The sequence below is a fragment of the Aquarana catesbeiana genome, linkage group LG05 (genome assembly GCF_042186555.1).
Source record: "Aquarana catesbeiana isolate 2022-GZ linkage group LG05, ASM4218655v1, whole genome shotgun sequence".
Classification (NCBI taxonomy): Eukaryota; Metazoa; Chordata; class Amphibia; order Anura; family Ranidae; genus Aquarana; species Aquarana catesbeiana.
In genome coordinates this window covers 582,726,096-582,748,793 of record NC_133328.1, presented here as the reverse complement: position 1 = coordinate 582,748,793, position 22,698 = coordinate 582,726,096, and the positions used below count along the sequence as shown (strand labels likewise).

Genomic DNA, 22,698 nt, shown 5'->3' with positions numbered 1-22,698 from the left:
ACTATTCCTCCCACTGACACCAATGATGAGGCACTATTCCTCCCACTGACACCAATGATGGGGCACTATTCCTCCCACTGACACCAATGATGGGGCACTATTCCTCCCACTGACACCAATGATGGGGCACTATTCCTTCCACTGACACCAATGATGGGGCACTCACTATTCCATGATGCAATTTCTTTTACCCCCACTGACCACCAAGCCTATGCCATTTACTCCCACGATGCCAAAGCATTTTCTACTCTCACCAGCCTTCTCTGGCCCCCCTAAAGTTTGAAGGGCAGTTTACTGGCCCTTTCTTTGAAAAGTTGAGCCCCCGGGTCTAGAGGGACCAAAAACACTTATGCCCCGTACACACGGTCGGATTTTCCGACAGAAAATGTGTGATAGGACCTTGTTGTCGGAAATTCTGACCGTGTGTGGGCTCCATCACACATTTTCCATCGGATTTTCCGACACACAAAGTTTGAGAGCAGGATATAAAATTTTCCGACAACAAAATCCGTTGTCGGAAATTCCGATCGTGTGTACACAAATCCGACGGACAAAGTGCCATGCATGCTCAGAATAAATAAAGAGATGAAAGCTATTGGCCACTGCCCCGTTTATTGTCCTGACGTACGTGTTTTACGTCACCGGGTTTAGAACGATCGGATTTTCCGACAACTTTGTGTGACCGTGTGTATGCAAGACAAGTTTGAGCCAACATCCGTCGGAAAAAATCCTAGGATTTTGTTGTCGGAATGTCCGATCAATGTCCGACCGTGTGTACGGGGCATTAGAGCTAAGAGATGCTCAGGTACTTTTTTAGGGCATCAAATGACACTACAGTATTCTGGGGTGTGAACGGGCACCACGGGGCACCGCGGGATTTGTACGGGAATGTTTTGGAGTTATGGAACACTCGGAGTATGAATAGGGTCCTCGTACACTACAAGTCTCCGCTCTACAACCTCTACTTTAAATTGGCCAAAAAACTGTAGAATGCATTTAAGGCATCATTAACCCCAAAACAAAAACAATGTAATAGAGTTCAGCATATAATTCAGTTTTCCAATCATTAGATGTGATGGCTGCATTTCTTTTTTCACCTGGTGATCCGGCCTGTAACATATTTCTTGTGAGACAACTCTGGAGGAAGGAGCACAGGAGGCTCAGCAGACAGCAGCATTGTCCGTCTGAGGGGAGGGCAGCGTTATTTGTACTAGCAGATTTAGATACACTAACACATTGAAGCCAAACTCCAGCTCAAGCCTTATAGACAGAAAAAGCAAACTGTTTTATTCCTTTTGGGATAAAAGTTTTACATGAATAAATAAAAGCTGATCACTGTGAGCCCCCCTGTCAGTGGTATATGGCTGGTCTCATCCCTCTAATTGCTACATCTGCAAGAGAGCTTCTTCTGATGTAAAATAACAGATTTACTTGCTGGAAATAAAGCCTAAAAAAGAAAAACGAATACAGTCATCACATGTAAGAGGTGGTGATATAATAAATAGTGGTGGGGAGAGGAGAGGCGATTAGTTACAATGTAATCAGACAGACAATGCAGAGATCCGGGTCCTGATCACTGTGTGCCCCCCCTCTGCACCTGCCGGAGGAAGATCCGACCCCCCATTCCTCTCTCCTCTCCATGCTTTGTCCCAGCAATGGAGTCTCCTCCTATACCCGCCTGTCACTGCCTCCTCCTCCCCCGGAGTCCGGATCTTACCTGTACACACCCGGCTCTGACCGATCCAATCCTACAGATCCCTCCGGTATACATCCCGGTGACAGGTCATCCCCTCCGACCCCCGATCTATCCTTCCTGCGCCCGACCGCACCGATCTCAGCTCTCCGACAGCGGACCTGACCTGCGCTCACCCTGGGAACTTCTCCAAGTTGGATTGTAAAGCCGCCTCTGATTGGCTGCCCCGGCCCCCCCTTCTCCCCGGCCCGCCGTGCTTTCACTGCTGATTGGCTCATGATTTACAGCTCGCTTTATGGGAGGAAAACAATCCATTATATCGATGTATTGATCTCTGACCGACAACACTGTCACTTCTAACTCTCTTCTCCACCAATGTCCTCCCCAATCTCCTCTCCTCTCCACCAATGTCCTCCCCAATCTCCTCTCCACCAATGTCCTCCCCAATCTCCTCTCCACCAATGTCCTCCCCAATCTCCTCTCCACCAATATCCTCCCCAATCTCCTCTCCTCTCCACCAATGTCCTCCCCACTCTCCTCCCCTCTCCACCAATGTCCTCCCCAATCTCCTCTCCACCAATGTTCTCCCCACTCTCCTCTCCACCAATATCCTCTCCACTCTCCTCTCCACCAATGTCCTCTCTCCTCTCCACCAATGTCCTCTCCTCTCAACCAATATCCTCTCCACTCTCCTGTCCACCAATATCCTCTCCACTCTCCTCTCCACCAATATCCTCTCCTCTCCACCAATATCCTCTCCACTCTTCTCTCCACCAATATCCTCTCCTCTCCACCAATATCCTCTCCACTCTCCTCTCCACCAATATCCTCTCCTCTCCACCAATATCCTCTCCTCTCCACCAATATCCTCTCCACCAATGTCCTCTCCTCTCCACCAATATCCTCTCCACTCTCCTCTCCACCAATGTCCTCTCCTCTCCACCAATATCCTCTCCACTCTCCTCTCCACCAATGTCCTCTCCTCTCCACCAATATCCTCTCCTCTCCACCAATGTCCTCTCCTCTCCACCGATATCCTCTCCACTCTCCTCTCCACCAATGTCCTCTCCTCTCCACCAATATCCTCTCCTCTCCACCAATGTCCTCTCCTCTCCACCGATATCCTCTCCACTCTCCTCTCCACCAATGTCCTCTCTTCTCCACCAATATCCTTTCCACTCTCCTCTCCACCAATGTCCTTTCCTCTCCACCAATATCCTCTCCACTCTCCTCTCTACCAATGTCCTCTCCTTTCCACCAATATCCTCTCCACTCTCCTCTCCACCAATATCCTCTCCTCTCCACCAATATCCTCTCCACTCTCCTCTCCACCAATATCCTCTCCTCTCCACCAATGTCCTCTCCTCTCCACCGATATCCTCTCCACTCTCCTCTCCACCAATGTCCTCTCCTCTCCACCAATATCCTCTCCACTCTCCTCTCCACTGTCCTCTCCTCTCCACCAATGTCCTCTCCTCTCCACCGATATCCTCTCCTCTCCACCGATATCCTCTCCACTCTCCTCTCCACCAATGTCCTCTCCTCTCCACCAATATCCTTTCCACTCTCCTCTCCACCAATGTCCTTTCCTCTCCACCAATATCCTCTCCACTCTCCTCTCTACCAATGTCCTCTCCTCTCCACCAATATCCTCTCCACTCTCCTCTCCACCAATGTCCTCTCCTCTCCACCAATATCCTCTCCACTCTCCTCTCCACCAATGTCCTCTCCTCTCCACCAATATCCTCTCCTCTCCACCAATGTCCTCTCCTCTCCACCGATATCCTCTCCACTCTCCTCTCCACCAATGTCCTCTCCTCTCCACCAATATCCTTTCCACTCTCCTCTCCACCAATGTCCTCTCCTCTCCACCAATATCCTCTCCACTCTCCTCTCTACCAATGTCCTCTCCTCTCCACCAGTATCCTCTCCACTAATGTCCTCTCCTCTCCACCGATATCCTCTCCACTCTCCTCTCCACCAATGTCCTCTCCTCTCCACCAATATCCTTTCCACTCTCCTCTCCACCAATGTCCTCTCCTCTCCATCAATATCCTCTCCACTCTCCTCTCCACCAATGTCCTCTCCTCTCCACTGATATCCTCTCCACTCTCCTCTCTATTGCATTAGGGTGTGCACCCCAAATGTATTAAAACATGTAAGATGTCAGTAGTTTTTTATTTTTATTATGTTATCTTTGATCACACGTCTATTTACTATGGATGTATTACATATTTATACATTGTGCATTCAGATTTTTAAAAAAATAATGTTTATCAATATTTTAGATGGAGTTTATTAGTAGATTTTTTAAATATTTGCTGAGAGCGCTGTTCTGCAAAGATGATTTCAAATATGTTCTTATTCATGTGTGTTTTTTATTTTACTATACATTCCAAATCTTGTAAGTATTTGTGTCTTTATATGTGATATCTATATATTTAATTATATAGAGAGAGAATTAAATATATAAGTACCAAATAAACACACTATCTATCTATCTATCTATCTATCTATCTATCTATCTATCTATCTATCTATCTATCTATCTATCATTATAGATGTATATATGAGGACCGTCTGATTTTATACTTATGATACATAATCCCCCTTTTTTTCTGCTGATGTACAGTCCTAGTATTGTTTTGATTCAAAGTTATTTGCTGTATAGGCAAAATTTAGGAAAATGTATCTAATGCAAAAAAATATATATTTTTTTTATATATAGCATTTGTATAAAATTACATCATTCTTAGGGCTCTTTCACAAGAGTGTTGAATTCTACAGCGGCCTTTATTAATGTGCATTACTGCATCTATAGTATTATTGAGCGTTTTGGTTGCATTGCACAGGCATTCATGTTACATCAGACAATGCACCTCAAGCGAGATGTGTTTTTTTTTTTTTTTTTGCACAAAGCTAAAATGGGAAATGAGCGCTTTTGACGCTTTGCAACCACACCTTAAACATATTGTAAACACCATAGGTGCGTTTAAAGTGATTTTTATGGTGCACTTGTTGTGTGTTTCAGTAGAAGTGAATGGAGATGCTTGCAAACCATCAACGGCTGCTGAATTCTTCAGGCAGTGTTAATTTTGCCTCAACGCGACGCAAAGAAACGCTAACACCGCAGTGTGAACACCTCCATCTGCTCCCTATTTTAAGAATTTTGAGTGGCATCGATAGGCAGTCAGGAAGCAGTGAAAACATGACCCAGCCACCTATTTTCAAAGCCTGCATGAAAGAGCCCTTAATATCCATATAAAAAATAATTACATAAATAAATTAAAAAAAAAAAAAAAAAAAATATATATATATATATATACATTTTTTTTTGCAATCCAGTAGTTGTTGGGGCAGGTGTACATGGATAGGAAAATAGAAAAAGAGCATTCCTTTGAGATCAGCTTGGAATGAAATAAAATTGCAATATTTAACAAAAGTAACAATGAACACGAGTATACAAAACTCAGACCTGACTCAGATTTAAAATACTGCCTTTTACATCATCTATCAGAAATTTTCTATAACTCATTCAAAAGCAAATCCCAGCCAATGGTGGGCGCTAATCGTTTGGTGCTATTTGCAGTGCAACTTGGACCCACAGAATATGGAAAGTCGCATGAAAAGTCACACTGAAAATTGTGTCAAAATCACATCGCAGCATTGTGATCTGAGCCATATACAGGTCTTAGAATGTAACGAAACCTGTAATATAAAATGTAATATAATGTTTATAACTTGGATACTCTATCACCATATTTGGCATGAAATAACTGACAGTAAAGACTTAAAATAAATCCATGGAAATAGACATTTTCATCCAGTTTCTTGTTGTTTTCCACTGTCTGTTCAGAGACAAATTAGGAAAAGTTGGTCCAACCAATTCTATAATTGTTGGAGACGGCTGTGGGTGTCTTTGTGTATGTCATGTTATTTCTTAACAAATAGCTGATCTCTGATGTCTGTGGGCACCAGAAGACGAGAAGAATAGTAATCAGTGCAATTTTCGAATGATAAAGCTGGCCAAGAGATAGCATCTTGAGAAGAGACTAATAAGACTACCCCCCTGGTAATGTGACATTAGGTGACTTCTCCAGCAGACACACCTTGGCCTAGCATTGCACCCACCACCTTTACAAATGAAAAGAACAACACCGTCATGTTTGCTTTACACTTCAGCTATGTGATTACATCTGCAGCTTTCTCAGGAGCCACTATAAGAGGGTTCTTAAGAACCAGTTCCCTGCGCAGATCACATCGGCCTGATAAGACTGGTCATAGACGGGACAATTTTGGGAAGGTCCTCTTTCATATTCAACTAATCTCCTTTAATAGATCTGTGTGCATAGAGGTGCTTTGGTTTTAGTGTTAGGTTGGTGTGTTCTTATGTTTTAAAGTGTGCTTGCTTACTGTTTATACCTTACTTTGTGCATCGAAAATGCATTTTTTATGCGTTCTTGAATTTAGAATTTGGAGTGGATAATATGGAGTGGATAGGTCTACCAGCCATGGAGTGGATAGGTCTACCATTGACCAAGGCTTGTTAATACCAGCTGCTGACGCATTAAAAAAGCATATTATTTGTGTTTTGATATGCTGCCATTGACTTCAATGGACCTCCCAATGTACTAAATCACACAGAAAAAATGGGCTGCTGATACATTGGGGTCATGTAGCAACCAGACGAATTTCAGTGTGGGCTCCCTGGCTGGACAGAAGTTGATTGGAAAATTTTCCATTACTCAGCAGAAGCAGCTAGTTAGGTGGGTGTCGCTGTCAGAATACATTGTCCTCGCAGTGTATCACCTCGTTTGTGTGGATAGAAGAATATGCCTGATTTTATGCCCAACTTTCCTTGTTTGGCTGTCATATTCTTCCTCTCTCATTAAGACGTTTTGCGTCACTGACCTGGAACAAGCAAGCAGGTCATTATCAGGAAGCTCGGAATAAGCAAAACATTACTTAGTACTTGGTGGTAAAACCCTTGTTGGCAATCACTGAGGTCAGACGATTCTTGTAGTTGGCCACCAGGTTTGCACACATCTCAGGAGGGATTTTGTCCCACTCCTCTTTGCAGATCCTCTCCAAGTCTTTAAGGTTTCTAGGCTGAGATTTGGTAACATGAACCTTCAGCTCCCTCCACATATTTTCTATGGGATTAAGGTGTGGAGACTGGTTAGGCCACTCCAGGACCTCAATGTGCTTCTTCTTGAGCCACTCCTTTGTTGCCTTGGCCATGTGTTTTGGGTCATTGTCTTGCTAGAATACCCATCCATGACCCATTTTCAATGCACTGGCTGAGGGAAGGCACTGGCTGAGGGAACTCCTTCTCACCCAAGATTTGACAGTACATGGCCCCGTCCATAGTCTCTTTGATGTGGTGAAGTTGTCCTGTCCCCTTAGCAGAAAAAACACCCCCAACGCATAATGTTTCCACCTCCATTTTGGATAGTGGGGATGGTGTCCTTGGGGTCATAGGCAGCATTTCTCCTTCTCCAAACACGGCGAGTTGAGTTGATGCCAAAAAGCCCAATTTTGGTTTCATCTGACCACAACACTTTCACAGTTCTTCTCTAAATCATTCAGATGTTCATTAGCAAGCTTCAGATGGGCCTGTACATGTGCTTTCTTGAGTAGGGGGACCTTGTGGGCGCTGCAGGATTTCAGACCTTCACCGCGTAGTATGTAACCAATTGTTTTCTTGGTGACTATGGTCCCAGCTGCCTTGAGATCATTGACAAGATTCTCCCGTGTAGTTCTGGGCTGATTCCTCACCGTTGTCATGATCATTGAAACTCCACGAGGTGAAATCTTGCATGGACCCCAGACCGAGGGAGATTGACAGTTATTTTGTGTTTCTTCCATTTGTGAATAATCGCACCACCCTCTCATCAAGCTGCCTGGCGATGGTCTTGTAGCCCATTCCAGCCTTGTGTAGGTCTACAATCTTGTCCCTGACATCCTTGGACAGCTCTTTTGTCTTGGCCATGGTGGAGAGATTGGAATCTGATTGATTGATTGCTTCTGTGGACAGGTGTCTTTTATACAGGTAACAAGCTGAGATTAGGAGCACTGCCTTTCAGGGTCGGTTCACACTAGGACAACTTGTCAGGCGACTTAGGAGGTTAGTTGAATATGAAAGAGGACCTTCCCAAAATTGTCCCGTCTATGACCCGTTCTGTACAATGGAACCGTTCTAATCGGAGTGACGCAAGTCGCTCCGACTTAGAAAAAGGTTCCTGTACTACTTTGGGGGCGACTTGAGGCGACTTGCATAGACTTCTATATAGAAGTCATTTTGCAAGTCGCCGCCCCTGTCGTGTCCAAGTCGCCTGAGGCAGTCGCGCTGCGAGTCGCGCTGCCTCAGTGTGAACCGGGGCTAAGAGAATGCTCCTAATCTCAGCTTTTTACCTGTATAGAAGACACCTTGGAGACAGAAATCTCGCTGACTGATAGGGGATCAAATACTTATTTTACTCATTAAAATGCATATAATTTTATGACTTTTTTGAAATGCGTTTTTTATGGATTTTTATTATTCTGTCTCTCACTGTAAAAATAAACCTACCATTAAAATTATAGACTGATCATTTCTTTGACAGTGGGCTAACGTACAAAATCAGCAGACGATCAAATAATTTTGTCCCTCATTGTAAAGCCATAATGAGCTAGTATGCATCGCATGCTAGCACATTATGTTAAAGTGATTGTAAAGGTTCATATTTTTTTAGTTTTTTTAAAAAAATAACAAACATGTCATACTTACATGCCCTGTGCAAGTGTTTTGCACAGAGCGGCCCTGATCCTCCTTTTCTGGGGTCCCATGGCGGCGCTCCTCCTATTCATCAAGTGCCCCCACGGAGAGCCGCTTTCCATGGGGGACACCTGTGCGGGTGCGCTCCTGAGTCCTGCTGCTGTGTCCATTGACACAGACAGCAGGACTCGGCCCCGCCCCCTGGCTCCTATGTTACTGGATTTGATTGACAGTGGTGGGAGTCAATGGCACGGGTAGCCATTCCTTTAGAGCGCATGCGCCAGTGATGTCACTGGCTGCATGGAATGTAAATATCTCCTAAACGGCGCACGTTTAGGAGATATTTACACCACCTATAGGTAAGCCTTATTATAGATTACCTATAGGTAAAAGTCAGTAATGGAAGTTAAAGCAGGATTCCGGCCAGCGAATTTTTTTTTTTTAAGTCAGCAGCTACAAACACTGTAGCTGCTGACTTTAAATAAGTACACTTACCTGTCCTGGGTGCCCGCGATGTTGGCCGCCCGAGGCCAACCCGTCCCTCGGCTCTTGGGTCCCGATACCGCCATCCTAACTAAGGGAAACAGGCAGTGGAGCCTTGCGGCTTCACTGCCAGTTTCCTACTGTGCACGCGTGAGTGGCGCGGCGCTCTGTGAATGGCCCCGTGGTTTTCTGGGAACAAAAACAGTTCCCAGAAGGCAACGGGGCCACTCACCGAGGAGCAGAACACGCCGCGGAATAGGAAGAGGCAGATTAGGAACACTGCCTAGCAACAAGGGTTCAGGTAAGTTTAAAATTTTTTTTTTCAAATGTTTTTTCTTAAATCTTTTTAAGATTTTTCACGCGATTTTTTATTTTAGGGTGGCCCTCCACTTTAACTTCCACCCTAAACCCTCCATTCTTCCTCAGTACATGGCTCTCACTGCTATCAATCTGCCTTGTGAAGAGAGAGAGATTAGTGAGAGCTGCAGCTTTTGGGCACAGCTCTGGATGGGGATTGGGCTCAGGTAGGTATATGAGGGGGCTTTAGGAGAGCTGCACACAGAAGGTGCAGAGAATGCATTAAAGCAAAAACCTGCCTTTAGATCTGCTTTCAGCTTTAAAGGCAGGGGATCAACATGACTGCTAGGCAACTAGCGATTGCTGATGGAGATTAAAGGGCTCTTCACAGCGGTGTGACATGCAATTTACAAATCACACCTGAAGTCTCATGTAATGTCTTTCTATGGCATGGTCTTAATAGGTGGGATATGAAGTAGCAATTTGAAAAATAGTTCCTGCACCATTTTTTGTAGATCTCATTGACATCTGTGCATGAAATGGCACAGATGTCGGCAAGCCGCAGATGAAAGCACATTGTCCTGCAGCTTTGAAAGCGCTTTGAAGTAGAGCGATTTCAAAGCCGCATTCAGCATGAACGGAGGCTAAAAGATTTCAGAGCGCAAAAGAGCTATAAATTCTCCTAAACCTCTACAAGCCACATAAACTGTCATAAATGTGTTCCTGTTGCTTGTTATGACCATAATGAATATTTGCTGACTTTATGAGTTTCAATGAACCCTTCCAAAAATCATCCCGCTTATGACCAAACTAACTTGGAAGGCTAGCTGTTAGGCCAGGTTTACACTGCTTTGCTGCGGCTTGGCCACAGCGCAGGTGTACCTGCAGTTTTGGTGTAGCTAACCTGCTGCTTTCCCTTAGACATTCTATTAAGTCGCACGTTTTTGGCTCGTTTTCTGAAAGCGCACCAAAGACGCAGCATGCAGGACTTTTGGTGCGCTTTCAAAAAACGCGCTACCTAATAGAAGGTCTATGGGAAACCTTAGATTAACCGTCAGTGCGACTTTGGGTATGACTTGGAAGACATCTGTGCGGCTTCAAGTAGGAACTACTTTTTCAAATCGATGCGGCATGGCAAAGTCGGCAGCACACCGATTTGAACGGTGCAATTGCTGGCAATAGAGTGTTACTTGTCATGCGATAGTCGCTCCAATGTGAACGGGGGCTTGGTCTCCTTTTCATCAACAGGCTTGTTGGAAAATTTCCACTGGATCATCGCATGCAGCCAATGGGCTGCAGCACTGATCAGTGTATTCTGATGGCAGGGGAGTCCCACTGTCAGAATACAATGATGCAGTGGGAAGGATTTCCCCAGCAACCTCAAATGTGTGGATTGGGCAAATCGGCTCAGTAGTGTATAAGCAGCTTAAGGGTGACCATACATTATACAATCTGATCTCCTTTAGATCTTCCATCAACAATGTAGTGTAAAGGTCTCACTGATTCATACAAATGGAATGCGTTGTTTAAATTTGTCCTCCCATTACACAGTTTTGGTAAGTCTGAAGGAGATTGTACAATCAGATTGTATAGTGTATGGCCAGCTTCACATGCATTGATTGGATTATTTACAATAAACTGATCACTATTAAACTGATTATATAAAAAAGGTTGTAGTCTTTTTTTTTTAAATAGATTTTTCTATTTGGGTTCAGTCACACCAGCCCACACATGTTAGGCTACATATAGCATCTACACTCTAGTGAGAAGAATGATGCAATGCGTTGTAACAACTGATTACTTTCCCTTTTTTAAACTTTATTGAAAGTGACAAAAAGCTTCATTCAACTTTATGCACTGCAGCATGTTGCAGGACATGTGGTGATGTGCGTTTCACTGCGTAAAAATGTAGACATGCTGCGTTTTCATGTGATGCACATCACCCCACATGTATAGTGTGAACAGAGCACACAGAGAACAGCCGTTTTCTATTTGTCCTTGCGTTGAGCCTGCATAGGGTTGCCGACATCCCTTCTTCATGTGTAATTGAAGTTTTCTACACCTAGAGGGCAGTGCTGTGCATGGAATAATTAGCTTCAGTTTTCCCAGAGCACCTGTCTAACCTCTGAGCTGCTGGGAAATCACCCAGCCTTGAAATGTTGTCCTCTTTTGTTCCACAGGAAAGGGACATTGTATCATTTTATTGTTTCGCAGTTTTCCTGCACTGATTCCCACAGCTGCAAACTCTCCGATCAACTCAAGCATTCAAAGTATCTGACTATTGATTTATGTAGAATGTAATGAAACAGAAAATGACAATAGATGTAGTGAAATACGTCAACTTTTATATAATTGTAAGAATCTATTGTGAAAGATTTTTTAACAAATCAGTTGTTTAGTATGCATGGCTTCATGCCACAAGTGCAAAGTTTTGATAATTGTGTCCATGTTAATATATATTAAAGCACAACTCCGGGGAAAAAAATGTTTTTCCATGTAGTGGGGCTGCACGGCCAGGCATGTACTGGCCATCGGGACTACCGGGAGTTTCCCGTTGGGCCGATGGCTCAGTGGGCTGGTCAGGTGCAGTCCTGAAACCGCTCATCTCTGACAGTGAGTGATCACTGTTTCACTCCTGTCACCAAGAAGCAGCTGCAGACACTTGTTGGAGAGAGGATTAGGCTTTCTGCTCCCTCCAGCCTGCAGGGGGAGATAGACAGCCAACAGACTTTCCTTCCTCTCTCCCCTTACCACTTATCACATGACTGGAGAGAGGAATGAGAAGCTGCCTTCAGAACTGAGAGTACACATGGGAGGAGGATAAGAGGGAGGACACTCTGATGTAAGGGGGTGCTGATGGGACCACTCTGATGTAAGGGGGTGCTGATGGGACCACTCTGATGTAACGGGGTGCTGATGGGAACACTCTGATGTAAGGGGGTGCTGATGGGAACACTCTGATGTAAGGGGGTGCTGATGGGAACACTCTGATGTAAGGGGGTGCTGATGGGGACACTCTGATGTAAGGGGGTGCTGATGGGACCACCCTGATGTAACGGGTTGCTGATGGGACCACTCTGATGTAAGGGGATGCTGATGGGAACACTCTGATGTAAGGGGGTGCTGATGGGAACATTCTGATGTAAGGGGGTGCTGATGGGACCACTCTGATGTAACGGGGTGCTGATGGGACCACCCTGATGTAAGGGGGTGCTGATGGGACCCTGTGACTCCTGCGCATGTGCCACACAGGCTGTAGTGGGAAGGAGTTTTCAGTATAGCTAGCACCACTCGGAGATGCTGAGAGAGAGGAGATGTGAAGCTCTGTATGCTCATTCATGAGATAAGGAAGTCACCTGTCACTCACACAGGGGCGTTGCTAGGTGGCAAAAAGACCAGGAGATTCAGCCCGAAGTCCAAGGCCGGCGGCGGGGGGGGGGGGGGGTTTGTAGTGGCGTGGGTTTTTTTGGCTGGGCGGTGGTGGGGTTGTGTGGTGGGGGGTCGTAAGCTCACTTGCTTTTTGCTGCCTGGCTTACCAGTGCCCAAGTGCCCATCAATGCTGACCGACAAACTCACCTGCCTGATACACTGACCATTACACTGACCTACCTACCTGACATACACTGACCTACCTGGCATGCATACACTGACCTACCTACCTGACATACACTGACCTACCTGACATGCATACACTGATGGTAGTGACACACATACACTGACCTACCTGACATGCATACACTGACGGTAGTGACATGCATAAACTGACCTACCTACCTGACACACACTCACCTACCTACCTGACACACACTCACCTACCTACCTGACATACATACACTGGCCTACCTACCTGACCAGGAGACAGACTTCATGTGGCAGGCAGCCAGAGGAGGAGACGAGAGAAGAGCCACCCGCCCGAGCGGGGATCTCACAGTGATGTGGCGTGGAGGCTGCATTGTAATTCCCGCCTAGGCGCTGCAGGCTCCAGAAGGCGGTACCTGCTATGTCACTCGGCCGCACTCGGCGGTGCTCAGGACAAGATCAGTCCCCGCACGGCGGCGGCAGCGCCGCTCAGGGCTAACAATGGAATGGTACATGCCTGAGACCCGGGGCTTTTTGGGGAGCCATTCGGGGCTCCAGCCCCCCTCTTGATGCCAGTACACTCACAGCAAGGGGAAAGAATGGACTGTATATCTCTGTCCGTTTTTATCTTACTGAAAAAAGATAAGAGCAGTGGCGGAAGTATAGGGGTCGCTGAGGTCGCCATGGCGACCAGGCCCCATGCTGCAGGGGGCCCTTGAGAGCCCCCTGTGTACCTCGATAGGAGGAGCGACAAGGGTGGCTGAGTCCGATCCTCAGCCGAACTGTAATTGGCACTGCAGGGAGCTCGTCACACTGATTTGACCTAAAGTGAAAGCACAGTGTGTGCTGTGCTCTTTGTCTCCCCCTACAGTGCAGTACCTGTCAGGAAGAGGTAAGCTAAAGCACTGCCATTTTTAAAAGGCTATCTGTATGTGTGCGCATGTATGTATGTGCATGTATGTGTGTGTGTGCACATGTATGTATGTAGGTGTGTGTGAATGTGTTTATATGTGTGTGCATATGTGCATATATACATATATATATATATATATATATATATATATATATATATATATATATATATCTATTAGATATATATATATATATATATATATATATCTATATCTATATATATATATATATATGTAGCGCTGGTAGATTTGCAATCTACCGCATGTTAGGTAAATTTAGTAATTTGTGCGTTAGGAAGGTTAAGTTTGCCTCTGTTCCAGCTTGGCTGACGTTGTGTGTGTTTCCGTGCTGACCGGTGGGTGTCGCTGTAACCACTGGTTAGTGTTGGAAAGACAACGTGTTGAAGCGTATGGATGCTTTTCTGTCCCGGAGACAACTCGGTGGAGGTGGTCCTCCGAGTTGCATTCTGAGCGAGGGTATTTATGGGACAGACGCCATATTTTGGGGTTCGTTTTTCAGCCATCTGCTGGCCCTCCTGGCCGACAGGTATGTGTTAAGGAGCTACCTCGTGGCCCTCCGTTCCGGAGGCCCATGATACTGCGGCACAGGGGTGAGTCCAGAGGCTTGTCTGGGGCCTACCACTGCGGCCGAGGAATGGTCCTGAGCTGTCGGTCCTGTGTGACGAAGCTGGACAACCGAGGAGATCCCAGGGGAGGACACGTCTTGGAGGGATAACGCAGAGTGCTGGTCTATAGAAGGGCCTGGTGACTCGGTTGGAGGACGTATCCGAAAGTAACTATACAGCATAGTGTTGCCGGGTTGGCTTAAAGGTTCAAGCACTGTGACTGACATTCACTACAGAAAATCTGATACATCCTGTGGCAGAGGATCGAACGGGTTTTGTTCCCAAACAAGTCTGTGGCAGAGACTTTGATTCCTGCTGCGTACTGGAGGAGTGTGGAGTGTGTCCCACGAGGGGAGCGCATTCCATATAGTATCTGAATTCTACCAGGACATTTGTCAAAAGAACCCTACAAGAGGATATTTGAGTTTCTTCTGCAAGTTTCTTTTCCACCTCTTTGCTGCTATTTCCTAAGTCGTTTGTTTAACAAAGCATTGAAAACGTACTCCAGTGTTGGTGCGTGTGTCGTCCAGAAGTAAACTCAATGGAACCCTAGAACCCAGTGGAGTGTTTTACCGGGAGTTTACGGATAGAGCTGGACTTTGAAAAAAAAAAAATATTTTCAGGAAGAAGAAAGGTTAAACTGCAGGACTTTGCTTCTGAGTGCGTAGACGTCGGGCGCCAGTGAAAGGCCCGGGAGCTACGTGACTGGAAGAACAAGTGGGAGGAGTTACCCTACTTGCTAACGCGTGGGACGCGTGTATGTGTTTGGCGCCAGAGGAAAAGAGGAGCCTCGTGATCGTGCTGAGAAGATCAGAGTGTGGCCATGTCTTTTCCGGCGTTGCAATCGGTTATGGGACAGAGAATGTTCCCTACAAGCACCATGATGAATACTGTGCTATCTGGAACTCTGCTTACAGATACTGGAGTTCGATTGAAGCCGCAGGGGAGGTTTGTCCTGTATACCTCAGGAGATATTGAGGGACTGGGCATGATCTACCATCGATGCGAAGGATTGGCTGTGCATATTCGTCCATTCGGGCGATGTCCGCAATGTGGAGAATACTTGTTTGTGGTGGAGCAACCTACCATGCCGCCCCATGCTTATCGGATGGATTGGGCAACAGGTATCGCCACAGTAGAAGCTGCTACCGCTACGGAGAGGGAGCGACAGGCCGCCACTTTGCCTGTTGTTGCTGACAATGTTCCAAAAGGAGACGCTGCTGCTGTTGTCTCATCAGGGGACATTACTTTGGTTTCTGAGTCCACTACGCCTACTCCTATGGTGCCTACTCAGAGGAAGGTGGGCTATGTGAAGGCTTCCCACGGCCATGGTCGAGACCTACCCCAGAGGTTACCTGAACCGGAGCTACCAGAGTCTACGTCAGGAACGGGTAAGCCACTGGAGGGGAATGTGTTCGGGACTGTGAATAAATATTTGCCGGCGGAAGAGTTGAGAGATTCGGAAATAGAATCCATGTCGGATCTTTCTGGTGATGATGATTTGAGACTATGTCACAAGAGCTATTGTGGTCACAAAGTGAGGATGTTGCCTCCGCAATAACTTTCCATGAATGGACTGCCCTGAGTTCTGGGAAGATGTCACCCTGTGTGGAGACACACAGTGTTGTCGCTGGGACTTTACCAAAAATTACTAGTTCACTACAGACACCGGCTGGGTCTTTGGTGAGAAAGTCATTGAATTCCTGTATACCGCCTGGTATGGGGAGAGACAGATCATTGCCAAAACTTTCTCGCTTACAGAGGATGCTAAACAAGCGTGTGGCAGCAGAGTATGGTTTGGAGTTCCCCTACGTGCCCCAGGATATCATGCAGGAGATTGAAGCTAATCGGGAACTTTGGTACAGTGAAGCTGTTTGGGACTATTTGTATAAGCCCTTCAGAAAGACTGGATGTTCTGTCAGGATGGATAAACGTTTTAACGGATGCTTTGTACATTGGAACTTTGGTCGGCACATCTATGCTGACAAAGTAGTAATCTGCAGACCGGGAAAGGACAATGTTGTATACTTTATTACTGTAACGAGCCCCTTGCTCGCTCGGTTCCACTCTTCCGACACTCCTCTGCAGCTATAGAATCAGATTGCAACGTCTGATGGTTCGGTCATCCAATGCTCCGGGATTAGAACTTCAGCTATGTGCCGTTCTAACCCAGTTGTGATAGCTCAGAACAAACACCAAGCAGGCTGTATGTAAGTTCAAACAGGAATCTCTTTTATTGGAAAATACAGGCTTTTATACACTCAAAGTGGAGGTGCAGACCTCCTGCTCATATTACTCTAACAATACAGCTTTAACCTAATTAACATGAGCTAATTAACTAATCCCTTTAGACAGCCTAGATGACTCAGACATGACCGTTAGGCCAGACTGGCCGTCTTGTAGTTCAGAAAATCCAATCAACATTATCACAATCAACATAGACTCTTCTTCACACAATAGCAGAGTTAATTAACACAAATAACAATGGGGATCTAATGACTCTTAGATCCCATAGTAGGCTTATTTACAATACACATTATAGCAGACAATAGACAGACAGGTGTTGGAATTTACATCAGCATCTCCTAACAGTATCTGTCCCAGCATTATGAATCAGCCACTATTCCAATATGGCAAATCCAGGGTCCCCAGACATACAGCTCACAAAGAGCACCGTTCCCCCAAATACAAGGGCCCCCAATCGATCGGCAAGAGGCTAGCATACAGTCCCCTCCAAAAGTCTCTTTCCCCGGCTAGGTCTGTCACAATTACCACTGTGGATAAAGAGGGAAAATTGTTGACTTTGCCAGATCCCCGGTTTTACTGGTAACTATGGACAATAGAACTTTGAAGTTACTTAGCTAGATAGTGTCAGGGTAAAGAGATCTGTGTGGTCAAGATCTACAGATTCTGTTCAGTGTTTAAATCCAAGGACTTCTTTTTTGCTAGCTGGATTTCTTTTATAAGAAAAAAAAATGTATGCAGGGATGGACTCCTAAAGAATATTTTTTTTGGTATAGATTATGGAAAGAGAGTCTCATTTTTAAATGAGGCTTTGCTCCTACTGTTGTATAGGATGTACATATGTGTGTTTAACTATGTTTCCTTTTCAGGGATCATCGGTTCATATATAGAGCTGGGAGGCTTTTCAGCTAGTTAGATAGTGAGGTTGTGTACAATCATACTGTGGTTTGTTTGCGGCTGTAAACATAATGTTTTATAGATATAAGTCTTATAATGTCTTTAAACTGTCCTTTCTCTCTCTTTGTCTATCCAAAGTTATAAGAAACTCAAATGCTTACTCTCAGGCTTGAGAGTTATTGTTACTGTATTTGGACAGACGTTGGGGACAACGTCTACTGTAGTGGGGGGAGTATGTAGCGCTGGTAGATTTGCAATCTACCGCATGTTAAGTAAATTTAGTAATTTGTGCATTAGGAAGGTTAAGTTTGCCTCTGTTCCAGCTTGGCTGATGTGTGTGTTTCCGTGCTGACCGGTGGGTGTTGCTGTTACCACTGGTTAGTGTTGGAAAGGCAACGTGTTGAAGCGTATGGATGCTCTTCTGTCCCGGAGACAACTTGGTGGAGGTGGTCCTCCGAGTTGCATTCTGGGCGAGGACATTTATGGGACAGACGCCATATTTTGGGGTTCGTTTTCCAGCCACCTGCTGGCCCTCCTGGCCGACAGGTATGCGTTAAGGAGCTACCTCGTTCCGGAGGCCCACGATACTGCGGCGCAGGGGTGGGTCCAGAGGCTTGTCTGGGGCTTACCACCGCAGCCGAGGAATGGTCCTGAGCTGTCGGTCCTGTGTGACGAAGCTGGACAACCGAGGAGATCCAAGGGGAGGACCCGTCTTGGAGGGATCACACAGAGTGCTGGTCTATAGAGGGGGCCTGATGACTCGGTTGGAGGACGTATCCGAAAGTAACTATACAGCATAGTGTTGCCGAGTTGGCTTAAAGGTTCAAGCACTGTGACTGACATTCACTACAGAAAATCTGATACATCCTGGGGCAGAGGATCGTACGGGTTTTGTTCCCAAACAAGTCTGTGGCAGAGACTTTGATTCGTGCTGCGTACTGGCTGCTAGACCGGTGAGAGAGGCCTATCCAGACGAGCAAGGAGTGTGTCCCACGAGGGGAGCGCATTCCATATAGTATCTGAATTCTACCAGGACATTTGTCAAAAGAACCCTACAAGAGGATATTTGAGTTTCTTCTGCAGTTTCCTTTCCACCTCTTTCCTGCTATTTCCTAAGTCGTTTGTTAAATAAAGCATTGAAAACGTACTCCAGTGTTGTTGCGTGTGTCGTCCAGAAGTAAACTCGACGGAACCCTAGACCCGGTGCCGGTGAAACAGAGGGAAGCAGAGTGAAGGTAACAGACCCGCTTAAACCAGCAGCTCTACCGTGAGTTATTGCTATATATATATATATATATATATATATATATATATATATATGTGTGTGTGTGTGTGTGTGTATACATATATACAGTGTATTGTGTGTGTGTGTTGATATACTGTATGTGTTTACATGTATGTATGTACATTTTATGTATGCGTATTTAATCCTGACTCCCTATATGTGTACGATCAGAACTGATTTTTTTTTTCTTGCTCGTTCATAGTACCAGCAAAAAAAATGCTGTTCCTCTGAAAAGCGATCCATACTCAGATCGCTTTTCAGAGGCATTTGACAGCTGGTAAAGAGGCAAAATGTAGCCTCCTGACTGCCTGTTTTAAATGCATCATCACTATGCTGCAACTGCATGCAATGCACACAGTTGCGGAGTATACTTCAAGGGTGCCCTGACTGGAAAAAGATTGAGAAACACTAACAGAGGAATCCATTTCTCCATTTTCTTCCTGCAGCCGCTGAATGCCTGCGGGAGGGCAATGGAGAAATTGGTTCTTTTATATGCAGCCACCCACTTGCGACCGGGCCCTGTTGTTCCGCCACCGGGCTTGGAGGAAAGGGCCGTGTCCGGGAGGCCCTCCATGGTTTCCTGAAGGTTCTAGTTACGCCACTGGATAAGAGGATTGCTTAGAGCTGGATTAACTCTTTGTGGCAAGACTGGGCACAGATGACATGAATAACTCTACTCTACAAGGTACAAGTGTTAATTTAAAAAAAAAAAAATGGGTTTACATCCACTTTAACCACTTCAGCCCCGGAAGGTTTTACCACCTTCCTGACCAGAGCACTTTTTACAATTTGGCACTGCATCGCTTTAACTGCTAATTGCGCGGTCATGCAATGTTGTACCCAAACTAAATTTGCGGCCTTTTTTCCCCACAAATAGAGCTTTCTTTTGATGGTATTTGATCACCTCTGCAGTTTTTATTTTTTGCGCTATAAACGGAAAAAGACCGAAAATTTTGAAAAAAAATGATATTTTCTACTTTTTGTTATTAAAAAAATACAATAATCTCAATTTTAGTCATACATTTAGACCAAAATGTATTCTGCCACATGTTTTTGGTAAAAAAAGTCAATAAGCGTATATTTATTGGTTTGCGCAAAAGTTATAGCGTCTACAAACTAGGGTACATTTTCTGGAATTTACACAGCTTTTAGTTTATGACTGCCTATCTCATATCTTGAGGTGCTAAAATGGCAGGGCAGTACAAACCCCCCAAATGACCCCATTTTGGAAAGTAGACACCCCAAGGAAATTGCTGAGAGGCATGTTGAGCCCATTGAATATTTTATTTTTTTGTCCCAAGTGATTGAATAATGACAAAAAAAAAAAATATTTTACAAAAAGTTGTCAGTAAATGATATATTGCTCACACATGCCATGGTTATATGCGGAATTGCACCCCAAAATACATTTTGCTGCTTCTCCTGAGTACGGGGATACCACATGTGTGGGACTTTTTGGGAGCCTACCTGCGTACGTGGCCCCCGAAAACCAATCACCGCCTTCAGGATTTCTGAGGGTGTAAATTTTTGATTTCACTCCTCACTACCTATCACAGTTTCAAAGGCCATAAAATGCCAAGATGGCACAAACCCCCCCAAATTACCCCATTTTGGAAAGTAGACACCCCAAGCTATTTGCTGAGAGGCATGGTGAGTATTTTGCAGCTCTCATTTGTTTTTGAAAATGAAGAAAGAAAAGAAAAATTTATTTTTTTTTCTTTTTTCAATTTTCAAAACTTTGTGACAAAAAGCGAGGTCTGCAAAATACTCACTATACCTCTCAGCAAATAGCTTGGGGTGTCTATTTTCCAAAATGGGGTAATTTGGGGGGGGGGGGCGGGGTTGTGCCACCTGGGCATTCCATGGCCTCCAAAACTGTGATAGTCTTTTTCCCGCAACTTGTGTCACAATATAAAATATTCCATGGACTCGGCATGCCTCTCAGCAAATAGCTTGGGGTGTCTACTTTCCAAAATGGGGTCATTTGGGGGGGGTTTGAACTGTCCTGGCATTTTATGCACAACATTTAGACGCTTATGTCACACATCACCCACTCTTCTAACCACTTGAAGACAAAGCCCTTTCTGACACTTTTTGTTTACATGAAAAAATCTTTTTTTTTTTGCAAGAAAATTGCTTTGAACCCCCGAACATTATATATATATTTTTTAAAGCAAATGCCTACAGATTAAAATGGTGGACGTTTAATTTTTTTTTCACACAGTATTTGAGCAGTGATTTTTCAAACGCATTTTTTTGGGGGAAAAAAACACACTTTTTTTCATTTTAATGCACTAAAACACACTATATTGCCTAAATGTTTGATGAAATAAAAAAGATGATCTTAGGCCGAGTACATGGATACCAAACACAACATGCTTTAAAATTGCGCACAAACGTGCAGTGGCGACAAACTACATACATTTTTAAAAGCCTTTACAGGTTACCACTTTAGATTTACAGAGGAGGTACACTGCTAAAATTACTTCCCTTGATCTGACCTTCGCGGTGATACCTCACATACATGGTGCATTTGCTGTTTACATTTGACGCCAGACCGACGCTTGTGTTCGCCTTTGCGCGAGAGCAGGGGGGGACAGGGGTGCTTTTTTTTTTTTTTTCCTCTATTAATTTTTTTGCTTTTTTTTATTATTTTTAAACTGTTCCTTTAATTTTTTTTTTTTTTTATCATTTTTATTGTTATCTCAGGGAATGTAAATATCCCCTATGATAGCAATAGGTAGTGACAGGTACTCTTTTTTGAAAAAATTGGGGTCTATTAGACCCTAGATTTCTCCTCTGCCCTCAAAGCATCTGACCACACCAAGATCGGTGTGATAAAATGCTTTCCCAATTTCCCAATGGCGCTGTTTACATCCGGCGAAATCTAAGTCATGAAATGCTCGTAGTTTCCGGTTTCTTAGGCCATAGTGATGATTGGGGCCATTCTGGTCTCTTATCAGCTCTATGGTCAGCTGGCCGAATCACCGGCTGCATTCTCGGGTTCCCTGTTGGGACAGGAGAGCCAGAGAAAACCATGGAAGACGGTGGGGGGGGGACGACATTCCCTCCCACTGCTTGTAAAAGCAGTCTAGAGGCTATTTAGCTGCTAGGATTGGTTTTACATGAAAGCTGACCGCTGGCTAAAAAGAATGATACCAAGATGATACCTAAACCTGCAGGCATCATTCTGGTATAACCACTCAAAGTCCAGCAGCATACCAGTACGTTGCTAGTCCTTGTTGGGCATATATTGTAATCTTTTTTTTTTCATGCAGCCTGTGGGTTGAACGAAAAAAAGATATTGATCGGTGGGTATGCCCACCATTAGAATACCTCCCTTCATCCACCCACTTCTAAGGATGGGCATACATGCACCATTTATATATGCCGAAGCATGGGGGCATCCGCCCCAAAAGTTAGGAGCAAATCGCTCCTCTGCCCCTGCTGTCCCCACGCTTCAGCATATATGCTATTTTTTTTAACTGTGGTGGTGAAATCACCTCCGACAGCGCTGGAGTCGCGGCTTTATGTATCGTGGGAGCAAACGCTGTTGCTGTCAAGATAAATAAATCCGTGCTGCAACTGAATGACGTACCTGCTAAGCAAATGATGGTTAACAATAAAACAAAGTAACATTACAGTATAACAGTAAGACTTACCATACCTGCAAAGCAAATAAAAAAAAAAAACATAGTAAAAAATAAAACATTTTTTAACGCAACCTGTGCCTAAAATATATATATGCCGAAGCATGGGGGCATCCACCCGCAAAAGGTAGGAGCAAATCGCTCCTCTGCCCCTGCTGCCCCCATGCTTCGGCATATATGCTCTTTTTTTTAACTGTGGTGGTGAAATCACCTCCTACATCGCTGGAGTCACGGCTTTATGTATCGTGGGGGCAAAGGCTGTTGCTGTCAAGATGA

General features: G+C 44.9%; 1 protein-coding gene across 1 annotated transcript in view; it reads right to left on the bottom strand.

Annotated features, from left to right (window-relative positions):
* Positions 1–1,920, bottom strand: part of FZD6 (frizzled class receptor 6) — a 112,946-nt gene extending 111,026 nt beyond the window's left edge. The window contains exon 1 of the mRNA XM_073632083.1: positions 1,718–1,920. The gene's annotated coding sequence lies outside the window, so the exon portion shown is untranslated. The remainder of the gene's footprint in view (positions 1–1,717) is intronic.
* Positions 1,921–22,698: the final 20,778 nt, after the last annotated feature.